Raw genomic sequence first — 13,968 nt, forward strand, 5'->3', positions numbered from 1 at the left:
AAATAGGAGACACAGCAGCACCAAAATGAACCAAGTAGAATTTTTTTGAGTAAATTTTGAAAAACAGTCTCTAGAAATTTAAATGAACATATGTGTGTTTTTTGAAACAATTGACAATCTTTATTATTTTTTCTAAAGCCTGAACAGTAACTTACTACTACCATGTATCCATTCTCTTAAGGTTAATCTTGGAAAGGTCATTTAGAGATTAAGAGTACCTCATTAGTTTAGCTTTAAAATGTTCCACCAAGTTTCCCAAGCTTCTCTTCAGTGAGATATGTTAGTCCTAGCCCTAATAATCACAACAGTTCTGCTGAGTAACCAAACTTATACTCCAAAAACAAAGCATTTGTATTAAAATAACTTGTTTGGCACATCATTACAGTTGTGTTATTATTAGTTCCAGGCAAACAGATGTCTTCCTGGATAAAATCCAAGTCAGGCATCTTTTTTTTTTTTTTTTGGCAAGCCAGTAACATGCTAAATTATACTTTTTCCAGCTCAATAGTTTATAGCTTTAGAGAGAGATGCAATTTTACAGTCCCCTTGGGCTTGAATTTCTAACCTCATCTTACACAGTAAATATTACAAAATTTGATTCTTTACACAGGCAAGATAGTAAATTCCACCTTTAAAAAAAAAAAGGTAGACACACCAGCAAATGACATAAAAAGTATGAGACCAAAATACTTATAATCCTTTTGAGAACATCAATATCATCCTTTTAAACATTAAAGCAATGTTTTAATCTTCTTCCTAAAATGTGCATAGTAGTGTCAAAAATCATAGTATCCCCCAACAGTGTCACCATATACGAAGGATTTTAAAACATGCTAAGCATTTAAACTGCAACTTTTTCTTTTAATATGGAAGCAGAAATTTCCTTTTCCATTTTTCCATATAAATAAGAACATTTTAGCAATGTTTTTCATAGCAAAATCAACATTTAAAATCTATTCAAGGGAAACAGATTTTGGCCCAGTGGTTAGGGCATCCGTCTACCATATGGGAGGTCCGCGGTTCAAACCCCGGGCCTCCTTGACCCGTGTGGAGCTGGCCATGCGCAGTGCTGATGCACGCAAGGAGTGCCGTGCCACGCAAGGGTGTCCCCCGCATGGGGGAGCCCCAAGCTCAAGGAGTGCACCCGTGAGGAAAGCCGCCCAGCGTGAAAAGAAAGTGCAGCCTGCCCAGGAATGGCGCCGCCCACACTTCCCGTGCCGCTGATGACAACAGAAGTGGACAAAGAAACAAGACGCAGCAAATAGACACCAAGAACAGACAACCAGGGGAGGGGGGGCAGTTAAATAAATAAATAAATCTTAAAAAAAAAAAAGATTAAAAAAATAAAAAATAAAATCTATTCAAGTTCTTACAGCTAAAAGTTAAGCATTACAGAGACAAACACTTGTCACATTTGACATTCTTACCTTCTTTTAATAATAGAATCCTCCTGAATTTTAGCTCAACATACGTTTGGCCCACTAGATGTCATATTCCCCAGCTTCCCTTACCACGAGAAATGGCCATGTGACTACATTCTAATTAATTAGTGTTAGGGTTAGGGTATGAATGGAAGGGATATGTGCAAATTCTAGATCATTTCTTTTTTTTTTTTTTTTTTAGAAGGTACAGGGGATTGAATCCAGAGCCTTGTATGTGGGAAGGAGGTGCTCAACCACTTGAGCTACAACTGCTCCCCTGAATCATTTCTTCAAAGAGAATTTACTTTCCCTCTATTTCCTCTTTCTTCCTTCCCATGGGTTGAGACTGATTAACTACCTTTAGAACAGGGAATGAAAAAACAAAAAAATAGAAGGAACCTCAATTCTGGATTGGCCCTGTGAAGAAAAGCCACCTACATTCCCTGAACAACTTACCTACTCCTGAAATGTTCCTAAAGAGACAGTATTGTCTAAAACACTACATATTTAAGTTTCTTTGTTATAATTGCTAGTCTGTGGTACATCAGTTTTCACAACATGGTTAATCTGTGCTAATAAAAAACATTAAACTACTTTAGTGGTCATATTATTTTGCCTGCTAACAATCTATTTGGGGAGCATTTTTTATCCATGTGGTTCAGGTAAGCATGTCTCTATTGCCAACTTTTTTGCAAAGGGGTAGTGAGAAATCAACTCTGGTCATTCAGAGTATTGTATTCTCCTGATATCATGACTTTTTCAAGCTTGGACACACGGCCCATGCCTGGCTCATAAAAGCCCTCTCAGCTTTTTTTGTTTAAAATTGTCAGAAAAAGACACACATTCTCCTTCAAAGATTAAAGGCACTAATTACCAACCAAACTTGGAAATTGTGAGCCTCTCTTGGCCATGAAGCTGGGAAGTCAGCCTAGAAATGAGTGCGACAAAAAAGTCAAGAAGGCCAAGAGAGAAAGAAAGGAGGGGGTCATGATGATATCATTTAGGCTTGTACATTGTGCTAAAGCTAGATGCACCCTGGGTATCCCAATTTTATGAGCCAATAAATTCCACTTTCGGTTTAAACTAATTAACATTGGTTTAAACTAATTAACATTGGATTTCTATTATTTGCTATTAAATAACACCTGACTAGAACAGTTGCCAATTCTAGCCATTTTAATTGACAGAAAATATCATCAAGACTTAATCTAAAAATAGTTCTTAATTTCAAAGTCTTCCCCATGTTTCCAAGAATGCCATTTGGAGATTGTTGCTAGTCTTCTTACTTTACATGATCATTCTGGCCTATTAAAATCTATATCTGTGGCCTTTACAACTAAATTACACCAAATCTGATTAACTCTTTTCCTTAACAGTTTATGCCATATACAAATAATTTAATTATGGTGTTTAGAATGGAATTTAATATTATGAGTTGAATTATAATTTATGTTCTCTATTTATTATAGGTAGCACCTCTGTATCTTTTAGCTAATGAAGGAAATAAGTGATTTATTTGGAAGAGAAGTTTCCAACTGAATTATATAAACATAAATATTATAATTGGGCCAGATTGTCACCCCTTTCTATGTATAGTGAGCAAATAATATATAAATTCAAATAAGTTTCAATACAAATTGGCAATTTAAACTAGGTCCACTAAACAAAGATGGGAGTCTTGGCTACCTCCAATCACTGCCAATTCACTCAATGGAAAATAGTTGAGAACCCTGTGACAAGAGATCTCAAACAATGGGAAAACTGCACTGGAGAAGTTTTATTTCATCAAGAGGTAAGTTTTCTCAGATCTACTAAATCTTTTTCTCATGACCTGGTAAAGTTCTCTTCAGTATCCATCCATCCCATCAAAGCCTATGTTATCCTGAGTACCTTCCTAAAAGACACTAAATAGCTCCCCATTGGCCTTATAATTAGAATACCAAAGAAAGATAGAGTCACAGATATCTGACTCATTGGACTGCTGACATCACCTGAGGCCTCTTTCTATATTCACTTACAACCCCAAACCTGAAGGCACTAATTCCATCATATCACTATTTTCCTAGTTCAGAAGAAAATGCAAGTCCCTCAGTGACTTTCCTCTCACATTCTCTAATTTCCCTACCATTCAACACCTCTTCAAACCTGACTCCCAAGGTTGTACTCTTTCCCAGTAGTTTACTCGGTACCCTCTGGAATTCTTATTATATGGTAATTCTCAGACTCAGTTTCTTAATTAAAATGTTATCTCCATCCATGCTAACTCAAGTCAGTGTTTCCCAATTTCAACCATTCATATACCACCATCATTATGCATGACTTATCCAAGGATCCACTATTATTTGCATAACATATTTCTTTTATTTTGTTTTGTTTTTAAAAGATTTATTTTTATTTATTTATTCCACCCCTCCCCCGATTGTTTGCATCTTGCACTTGGCAAGATGGCTGCTGACATCTGCCAGGAGTTCAGGCTTCCTGGGTTCCTCTCTTCTCAGGTATCCATTTCTCTCTGGGCTCAGTTGCTGTATTTTCTCCACAGGTCCAGCTGTTGACTTAGGTGAATGGCTTGTTTCTCTTCCAGGGCCTTCTCTCTTTCGTCACTACCAAGTTCCTCTGTGTGCTTACTTCCCGGGGCTCCAGCTCAAGACTCCAGCATCAAAGTTCCAACATCAAAACTCCAACATCAAAATTTCCAACTCTTTGCCTTGTCTACTGATATGGACCAATCAAAGCCCTAATCATAATTTAATCATGCCCAGATACAGACCAGTTTACAAACATAATCCAATATCTATTTTTGGAATTCATAACTATATCAAACTGCTATATCATCAATACCAATTTTCCTTTTGTTTGGTGTTACAGTGATTTTTAGACACTGGGGGGATGAACACCAGAATGGGTATAGATGTGATTTGGTTTTGAAAGTGTGATTGTAAGAGGAAAGCAGGAAAAGAAAACAAGCATGATGTCTCAACCCAAGTTCTAAAGCCAATTAATATTGGGAAAGAATGAATATAGAAGTTGAGAACTTAAGCATTGCATCTCTTAAAATTACTCCAAGCCCATATACTTTTAAAGTCCTTGTGGACCTCAAGAAGTGCACATTTCTCAGTTTAAAGACTTCTGATACATTGCCACATAAGGTCCCAGGCTTGGATCAATTGGCTTTAACAAACCTTGAGCTGCTATGTTCTCTTTCACCCTTCTTTTAATATCCATGTTACATCAATATATAGTTTATACTCACTGGCTTCTATTCCTCACCTTCTACTTATTCTGCGAACTATAACCAGTAATTCATTCTCACAACTGCACTGAACCACCTTATGTGAGAATCACCAACAATTTACCAATTCATAAATCCATGAACTCATTTTAATTTTAATATGGCTGAATTGTTTGGCAGCATTTGACACTGGTGACAAATCCTTTTTTCTTGAAATTCCCTAATCTCTTATCATGCCTACAGCTTTATCCCTTCCTTTCCAACCTATTTTAAAGGACTGTCTTTCATTGTCACTCCTAAAACGTTGGTCTTGTGCAGGGCTTCTGCCTTGGTTTTATTCTCTCCTCATTCAACAAGCTCTGTTACCTCATCCATTTCTCTGGTCCCTCCTACATCATGAAGACTTCTATGTCTCTAGGGCAAACATTTCTCTGAAATGCATATATTTTTACAGCCAATGCCTGTCAGACATTGGCTGTCTTTGCCTTTACTACCTGACCTCAGAAAAGCCAAAATTGAGCTTGTTTTCTTTCCAGACAAACATGTGCCTCTTCCTGGAGTCCTGAATTTTGATGATTCTACCACCAAGGTTTTTAAATTAGAAAACCCCAGGTGTCTTTCAGAACTCCTCAAACCTCTGCATCTATAAGTGACCAAGTCTTACAGAATAAATCTCTTACACCTACATCTTCTATCTGGGCTTCATTAATTCATTCTTTTAACAACTTTTTAACAAACAAGAGATAAAGCTAGATATGTTTCTTATATTTTTGGAGGATATGATAGATATAATTTTGGTAATTTTCCATCTCAGAATTGTACTGTATAAAATGTCTTCAATCTAAATTTTTAAAAGACTGTTTTGATGCCTTTAGAGAGATCAATTTACCAAATATTTCTCTATACTCCTTCCCTATAGTATGGTATAATATAATATCATAAAATTTCTATAGACTTTATTATCTAATACTGTTTTTATTATATAATTGGTTAATTTCGTGAGTAAAGTAACACTAAAATAAATATTTTGCTATTAAAAAAAATAGCATGGAGAAGCAATTTCCTGTATATTTTGGGAAAGAAAGCCAAAGGAAAAACTCCAAGGTTATAATTGGAAATTAACTAACAAATGAGAGATTTACAAAACTTCATCAAAATCACAATACCCTGCAAATAAAAATTCACACTGCCCTTCCCCCTCACTGAATACTTATTAAAATGTTGACCATATCTATCCCAACACAGTACATTTTAATAAATTTTATGTAATATTATTTGAAAACTACATTGTCATGTTTTCCTTTGAAATACAGTGACAGTTGTATAAGGCAAAATGACAGATCTTATAATTAATAATAAAAACAGGACTCGATATGACACAACTCATATTCAGCTATTTCTGTCCTGTAAAGATATGACCCAAGGCACATACTCACTATTTAATATGCAAGGAAACGAATGTTCAGGTAAATCAAGGTTATAGCAAATCATAGTCAAGGCCAATGATGCTACATTAGATAGTCAAAGGAGAAAAAAATAAGTTAAAAGATCTAAGTTATGAATTCCCCAACATGTCCTCTTAACAAGAAAGCCAATCAGTCACCAGGACACTAAGCTAGTCAATTATTGCCCATATCCTTTAAAACATATCTATAAACTAGATAGTGGAAGAGAGAAATCTTATACTTTTGACCTTCTTCATCGGCCAAATGGCTTTCACAGCCTATTGCAGAAAAAAGCTGCTTACTGTAAAAACAAAATACAGAGGCAGGAAACATACTCATTACTGTCATTTCTAGTCCCTGGATGTAACTTAAGACCAAAGCTTACCTAGTTTGAGCACCTAGCAATCTAAATAGGTAAAGAACAGATATGAACATTTGAGTAGGTAATAATGATTACAATACACAAGACGATTTCATTATCAAATCTAAATTTTACTTCATCATCCTCAGAAAGATAAATAAAAACATTTACAAACAAGTAATGCTTTAATAATTAGTTCGCCATTTAAAGCATTCCATGTCCCTAAATTTACGGTTCTATGTTAAAATATATGGTGATATACTGACACCTAGTGGAATAAAAGCAGGATTCCTATGCTCCCAAGCAATCTATATTTTTAAGCCTATCACAGTTAAATTACCCAATAGAATAAATTAAGAATGCACACACACATTGACATACATGATAGAATTTTCAGAACTATATGGTAAAATACTAGATAGCTGGAGACCCACTTAGTAAGAAATTACTTGAAGCAACTGAAAGTGGACGATACTGGATCTCAAATAATAAAAAATACCTCACCAAGTTCTACGAAAATTAGATTATTGAAAAGCAGTCAGTGGAGTTTTCTTTATTTGTAACTTGGTCAAAGTTTTAAATGAACATAGTTTAAAGAATCAATGTTTGTTAAGCAAAACAATGGTCCCTGCCCCTCTACCTTCCAATTAATTCCCCATCCCCAGAGGCAAATACTTTTTAGTTGATTCTTTTTGTTTTTTACATCTATATCTTCAAATGGCTTAATTTTTCTATTGACTTCTCACTATGAAAGATAAGGATTTAGCTTTTTCTCTTCACTTCCTGACAACGGACATACATACTTCCCATCCTTTTAATCTCATAAAAGACATAATTTTAGTTAGGCCAGGTATTAGTCAGTCAAAGGGGTGCTGATGCAAAGTACCAGAAGTCTGTTGACTTTTATAAGGGATATTTATTTGGGGTATATGCTTACAGTTACAAGGCCCTAAAGAGCCCAACTCAAGGTTGATTCACCCAAGTCTGTTGCCAAGTGTTGAAGCAAGATGGCGGGCAACCTCTACCTGGTCTCTCCTACCTTCTTCCTCTTAAGGGTCCATGAGCACAGCCTCTTCCAATCTCATTGTAGGCTGATATAGGGTTCATCTCTCTCTCTGGGTTTAGCTGTTCTGTTCTCATAAGGTCAGCAGTAAACTATCAGGCAAATGACTCATATCTTTTCCCACGGCCACAGGATCAAAACTGACAAAGTTCTCTCTTCTGTTATCTATGGAGCCGCTCTTCCTACATGTACCTTCTTCTGTGTGTCTTCTTGAGTGTCAGTTTATATAGCCCACCAAGGGGGTGGGGACTTAAACTCAGTTACACCGTACTGATGTGGTCAAATCAAAGCCCTAATCTTAACATAATTTAATCAAAAACATCCCAGCTGAATCTAATACAATCAAAGGGGATCACAGGAACAGACCAGTTTACAAACCTAATCTCTTTTTCTGGAGTTCATAAATAATCTCAAACTGCCACAGGTCATGATTCAGTATTTCAAATATCATGAGTATGGAAATGCTCATCAGAGTCAAGCCATGTAATTACTATGATTATGTTTTACATTTCTGCACTGTAACTAAGAACTGTTGAAAAGGTCTTGTTTGTTGGTTTGTTTGCCTCTCAGCCCATTTCTGTAGAAACAAGAGCCTAAGGTAATACTTGAATGCCAATATTTCACTGAGAGGTGAACAGCCAGGAAAATAAGGGCAGGAAAATATTACAGAAAAAGCAAATATGAGGAAGTAAATGTTTGAACTGACCTCCACTTGGTATCAAGCTCAGCTGACTCCTTCATCTTGCAGGACCATCTTCAGAGAGTCTGTATTTCAAAACAGTCTGGGTCAGGGACTGGGGAAACCATTCACACACTAGTTCTTATCTCCCATTAGTTCCCTCAGGGATGTTAACTCCCCAGCATTTTTTAAGTCCAGTCCTACTGATTTGCCTGCATGTGACTTTCCTAGGTTTAGAGTTGAAAGTTCTGCATCCCAAGGACTCCTCTTAGTCTGCAGGAAACCAGGATGTTTGGTCACCTGAGAAGCATCTCACACCTAACAGCAATAGTTCAGCCCCAAGAATGGAAACCCAGAGGTGTGTGGCTGGACATGAAATGAGGCTCTTTTACTTTAGGATCACCTAAGGTCAGTTAGTCTGACCACTGCTGGAGTGAAACAGTGCCCAAGGATCCCTAAAAGGGCTAGGGCCAACATGACTGAAGTGGGATATTAGATGTGTCTAATGCAGTTTGTTTTTAAGTTTTCTGCCCTCCTCACTAATTCAACCCCAAACTCTGATAATTAAATAAAAATCTCAAAACTTTTAGACCCATCACATAGTCTATCAATTTCATGGAAAAAAACAAATCTGGAATTTACTGAACCACTCCAGTCTGGACTGTTTTACTTCTATTCCTTAAGCATAGTAATTATCCTGGGGATTGCCTTCACCTGTATCATCTGTTAGATTTCCTGTCTCCTGTATCCTGTGTCTTTCTCCTTCTTGGTTTACTTCTTTCTTTTGGTGGAACACATTCCCTGATAGCTTCCTAAGGTAAATATCTTGAGCACTTGAGTGTCTGAAAAGTTTTTATCCTATTTGCATAATACTAAATTTGTCTAGGTATAGAATTCTAGTCTGGGAATCACTTTTCCTTAGAATATTGAAGCGTTATTCCATGTCTTGCAACTTCAGTGTTGATGAGAAAGCAATTCTGATTCCAGATCCTTTAGTCTCTCTCTCTCTCTCTCACTCACACACACACACACACACACATACACATAACAGAGAGTGTAGGATCTTTCCCTCTCCAGGAGTATGAAATTTCACAGTCATGGGCCTTGGTGAGGTATGCTTTCTGACACTGTACTAGGCATTCAGGGCCACCATGTATAGCACACAGGCTCTGCACTGTGTAACTCTTCCACTTATGCATGTGGGGAGCCATTTTGGAGAGGTCCGGTGTCCAGCCTATACACACACCCTCAGCTGAAGTGTTAGACTTGATGAGCCCTTTCAATCAGTTCATGCCTTTTAGTTCCAGGAAATGTTATTGAATTCTTTCTTTAACGTTTATCCTCCCCTTTCTTTACTCTGGTCTATTTCAGGAATTTCTGTTAATTAGATAGTGGACTTCTTGTACTGTCCCACAATAACCTTTTCTGCCTTGAAATTTATTACTTTTTGTTGTTGTTGGTAGTGTTTTGTGGTTTTGTTTTGTTTTAGTCTTGGAGAGATTTCTTCACCTCTTACAATCATTCTGAGTTTTCTATAGATATTTTTTAATTTCCAAAAGCCTTTTTTCTCTTAATATTTCTTTATTAAAGTCTTCTATTCTTTTTTACAGTTTCAATAAACTGTTCTCTCTTAAAAGAGTATAAAAAATGTTTTCATATTTTCTTCTTCCTGCAGAGTCTCTGTTTCTTCCTTAAAGCATTTTGCTTTCAGCTTTTTTGATCACTATGTTTTATGTTAAAGACTTCCCTCAGGTTACTAACCCTTGGTTAACAGCTCATATTTTAAGGTGAGGAGTGGAAAAATCCAGTTGGAAACTCTGAGCGTTAGGTGGGGCTTGCAGACTGTAAGAGTCACTACAGGTGGTGTGACTAGGCCACATCATTGGGAGTCCCTCCTGGTAATAACTTCAGGTCTTTAATCTTGGTCTGGCAAGTTCCCTAGTAAAGATTTTCCTCTCCTTCTAGGAAGATAAAAGTCTGAGAACCAGTGGTACAGTTGTAGAGTAGAATAAGTATCAGGGATTCAGACTCTAATATGCACATGACTACCTAATACCAGTTTTCAATACCACCGCCTTCAACTATGCGTGGCCTCCCTCAGTGTAGAACCCCTCTGTTTTACCTCCTCTAAAGAATAGAGCTCTGCTGATTTCCCTGAGTAGACACAGTGGCCTAAATACTCAGATTGAAGGACATTCAGATTGGGATTTAATTTCTTCCTAAGTAGTTCTCAATCAATTTTCCTTATTTTAGGACAACATCCCACTATACACCCCAACTTCCAAAGGTAGCTTTGACCCTTTTATAATTCAAGATAAACTGGATTGGTTATCATCTTTTGCAACTCAAGTTCAGTACAGAGCTTTTACCAGCCTGCTTTGATACCTATGACACATCAGTAAGGCTATTTTCCAAAAATATGTTTCTGTAGTCTCCACTCTCATTCCTTTTGTACTTGTGGGCCTGTTTTTGTTTTGTTTTGTTTTTTTATCAACAGTAGATTTATTAGATGACCAAAGAAGTTAAAAAAAAATGGATGTTAACAAATTAGTGGTAGATATAAGCAAAGGAAAAACAATTTTCATGCACTCTTCTTGCTATATTATGCTTCCCTAAAATCTCATAGCCTGGGCCCCTATGGTAAGTCTCATAACCTATTCTATATCAGGAATTCTACAGACATTATTGGTAAGATAGTGGTGAGCATAGTTAAGTTTCAGGTGGTTAAACCTGTATTGAATTCTTCTCCAGCTCAGGTGCATTTTCTCAAATTAAATACTGATTCTGACTCCTCGAATGGAAGTGGGGTCTTCATGGCATTAGAAGCATCTAGAGATCTTCCACCTTGCTGCCTCAGTAGCACATGCAAGTGGAGCCCAATCTGGGTTGTTTAAGAGATTCTGGAGTGCCTTCAAGAATGCTAGAGGGAACGATAAGAAGAACCAGACTATGATGAGGAATGGGAACTAGAGTACTTTTGAGAAAATCAGAAGTTTTCTCCTATAGTCTCTGTCTTCCCAAATCTAGATCCTTTTTTGGTCATTCACTGATTTCTGCTTTCATTCTTCTTCCTGAGTCTTCTCTGCAGACAGGTAGTCTCCTCCTTCCACTCCTTCAAGGATGTTGCCAGATGCCCGCCTCCTGAAGCCCCCAAACAGGTGCTTCAGCTAGCTCCAGAGAGCTCTGGGTATTTGCTAACTGCCCTGTAGCAGGAGCTGACTCTAGGAGCTCCTTACTCTGCTGCCATTTTGCTGTAATCTCTGGGCCCTTGTCTCTTAAAACATTCCTTTGCTATAGCCTCATTGGGATTTTGGAAGGTTGCTTAAGTAGGATTCATGTGATTCATTTACCCAGAAACAACCTTGTATCTCCATTTAGCCAAAAAGACATTTTATTTCTTGGGTCACTGAAAATGAAAGCCAAAATACACTACAGATAACAGTTAATACATGTTTCAATGCAACAGAACCAAAGGTGATATCTAGAGAGTCCCATTGGCCATATCCACAACTAAATTACCCTGGAGACACCATAAGTTCATGATCAGTTCCTCAAGTTTGTGCCTCCAGACACACAATTTTTTTAGTGGCTCAGAAATGCTCAGTCCTTTGGCAACTAGCTTATACTAACAAAAATCACAAGGGATGTTATATAAAAAAGGATTATAATTTATTGACTTAAAATAAGAAATAAACTATCAAATAAAATATGTTCAAGTTTTACTAATTGCAATCTGTGCCAAAAGCACAGAAAAAGATCCAAATAGTAATGGTATTTTAAAAGAATGAAATCTTAATCATTAATGGCATATTATACTAGTTTGATGCGCTCTTACTATATCAATTTGCCATGCAAACCATTGTCAAAATCCTTAATTATAAACAATTCAATTTAAAAGAAGTTTCAAGTCAATTAAGACTGCTTTCTGGAAGAAAAAAGAGCTATTGCATGAAGATGAATCCAAACTGATTTTTCCAACTCTCTGATACACATTTTCACTGAAAGTCCCACAGGCACCACAAGTCTACCATGTTTAAACCTGGACTCAAAGTCTTCCTTCTCAACCCTGTACTTTCCTCTGTGTTACCCATCTCAAAGATTTGTGACTCATCTCTGACCCTTTCCTTTCGCTATCATCCATATCCTATTGGCTTCTAAGGCATTTTGATTTGATCTCAAATCTCTGAAACCTATTATTTCACTTATCTCCACAACCATTACATTAATGCAGAGCCTCATTTTAGTGACTCATTTGGTCACAATAAAAAACAGAGATTTACTTAAGCTAATTCAGCATATTGGGGAATCACACACTAATCTGGGAGGAGTGACTGCATATGGTCAGAGCTCAGTGACGCTAGAGCAGAAAAATCACAATCTTGCCATGAAGTGTGGATACCACCTGCCCAAGGAGAACATGATTTCAAGCCACCTGCTAAATCTGGTGGTCCTGTAGTGACAGCTGCAAAGTTTGTGTCAAAATTCTATAAGTCTGTTCCTAGAGATATTGTGTACATAAGTCCTAAAAATTATAGTGCAGTATTTAAACTGTAAAAAAAAAAAAAAAAAAAAAAAATCACCATCTTGGAGGCTAAAAGGAAGAAGTAGAACAGGATATATTTTCCAAACAATTTATACAAAATGAGGAACTGTTTTATTTAATATTAATTTAATTTTTATTTACATAAAACCTCATGACAAATATTTACACTGGTGATGTTATGAACCATGTGGTCCACAAGAAAGATTCTTCTATGAATAAAACACTTACTTACACATAGAATACAGGAAGTTGTATATATGTTTAGAGGAGTCTCAAAAAATGTTTTCATGCTGATTTTCCTTCAATATAATAACTAATATTTTCATATATATTTATAGGAAAGATTTATGAATGTTACTGAAAATTGGATCATAAATCTTTAAATGTGTCTTTCATGGCAACTGAACAGTTAGAGGCAGTGAGTTTATATAAGCTTTAAAACAACGTTAATCTACATAATTATAGACTCGAAGTTAATATGCCCCTTAGAAGATATTTAGACCAACCTCAAACTTGTGCAAGTAAACTTTCCACAGTTTTTCTGATATATGCTCACTCAGTATCCTTAAACGTTTTCTGTAATGGGAACCTCCAAATATCATAAGAAAGTCAGTTCATTTTTTGACAGCTAAAATTTATCCAAAAGTTCCTTTTATAATGAGCCAAGATCTGCCTCCTTAATACAAGCCCTTTAGAATAAGAGAGATCAAATATTCCTCCCATCACACATGCATATTTTTAAAAACTCTTCCCTCTTAAGTGTTCTAAGAATACCTTTTAAAATGCAGAGACTCCTGGATGCAGTTGACATCTAAAACAAAGGCATCTGACACTGCTTTATTCCTTCACGACATAAAGATTAAAGAAATACAAACAATGGGAGAAAATCTGGAACACTGAACCACAATATTTAAAGTGAACCATGCAACGGAAACCAGGAAAGAGGCACTGTATAGGCTATGATGGTAAGTAAGGGACTTTTCAATGAAAGTCTATGATTCTAACCTTGACTATGAGAGCTGCAGCAACAGTGGGAGTTACAAAAATGACTTCAAGAATGGAAGTGTCAGGAGACCTAGAGATAAAGAAAGCCACACAAAATAAAATAGTGCCATTAGTAAGGAGTTCCTCCCTTTAGCAACTTGGCTCTTCTTTGATGCTGTGGGCAACAGCCTTAGAAAGGTAAATGGACCACACTGGGTAAATAAAACCTCAGAAAAAAGT

The 13,968-nt window shown here is 36.6% G+C and overlaps 1 long non-coding RNA gene across 1 annotated transcript in view; it reads right to left on the minus strand.

The window, feature by feature from the left end:
• The window catches only part of LOC139439307 (uncharacterized), a 117,034-nt gene that overhangs the window by 95,336 nt on the left and 7,730 nt on the right, over positions 1–13,968 (minus strand). Inside the window, exon 3 of the long non-coding RNA XR_011649244.1 lies at positions 8,229–8,287. This is a non-coding gene — a long non-coding RNA (uncharacterized lncRNA). The remainder of the gene's footprint in view (positions 1–8,228; positions 8,288–13,968) is intronic.

The sequence above is a fragment of the Dasypus novemcinctus genome, chromosome 7 (genome assembly GCF_030445035.2).
Source record: "Dasypus novemcinctus isolate mDasNov1 chromosome 7, mDasNov1.1.hap2, whole genome shotgun sequence".
NCBI classification, from domain to species: Eukaryota; Metazoa; Chordata; class Mammalia; order Cingulata; family Dasypodidae; genus Dasypus; species Dasypus novemcinctus.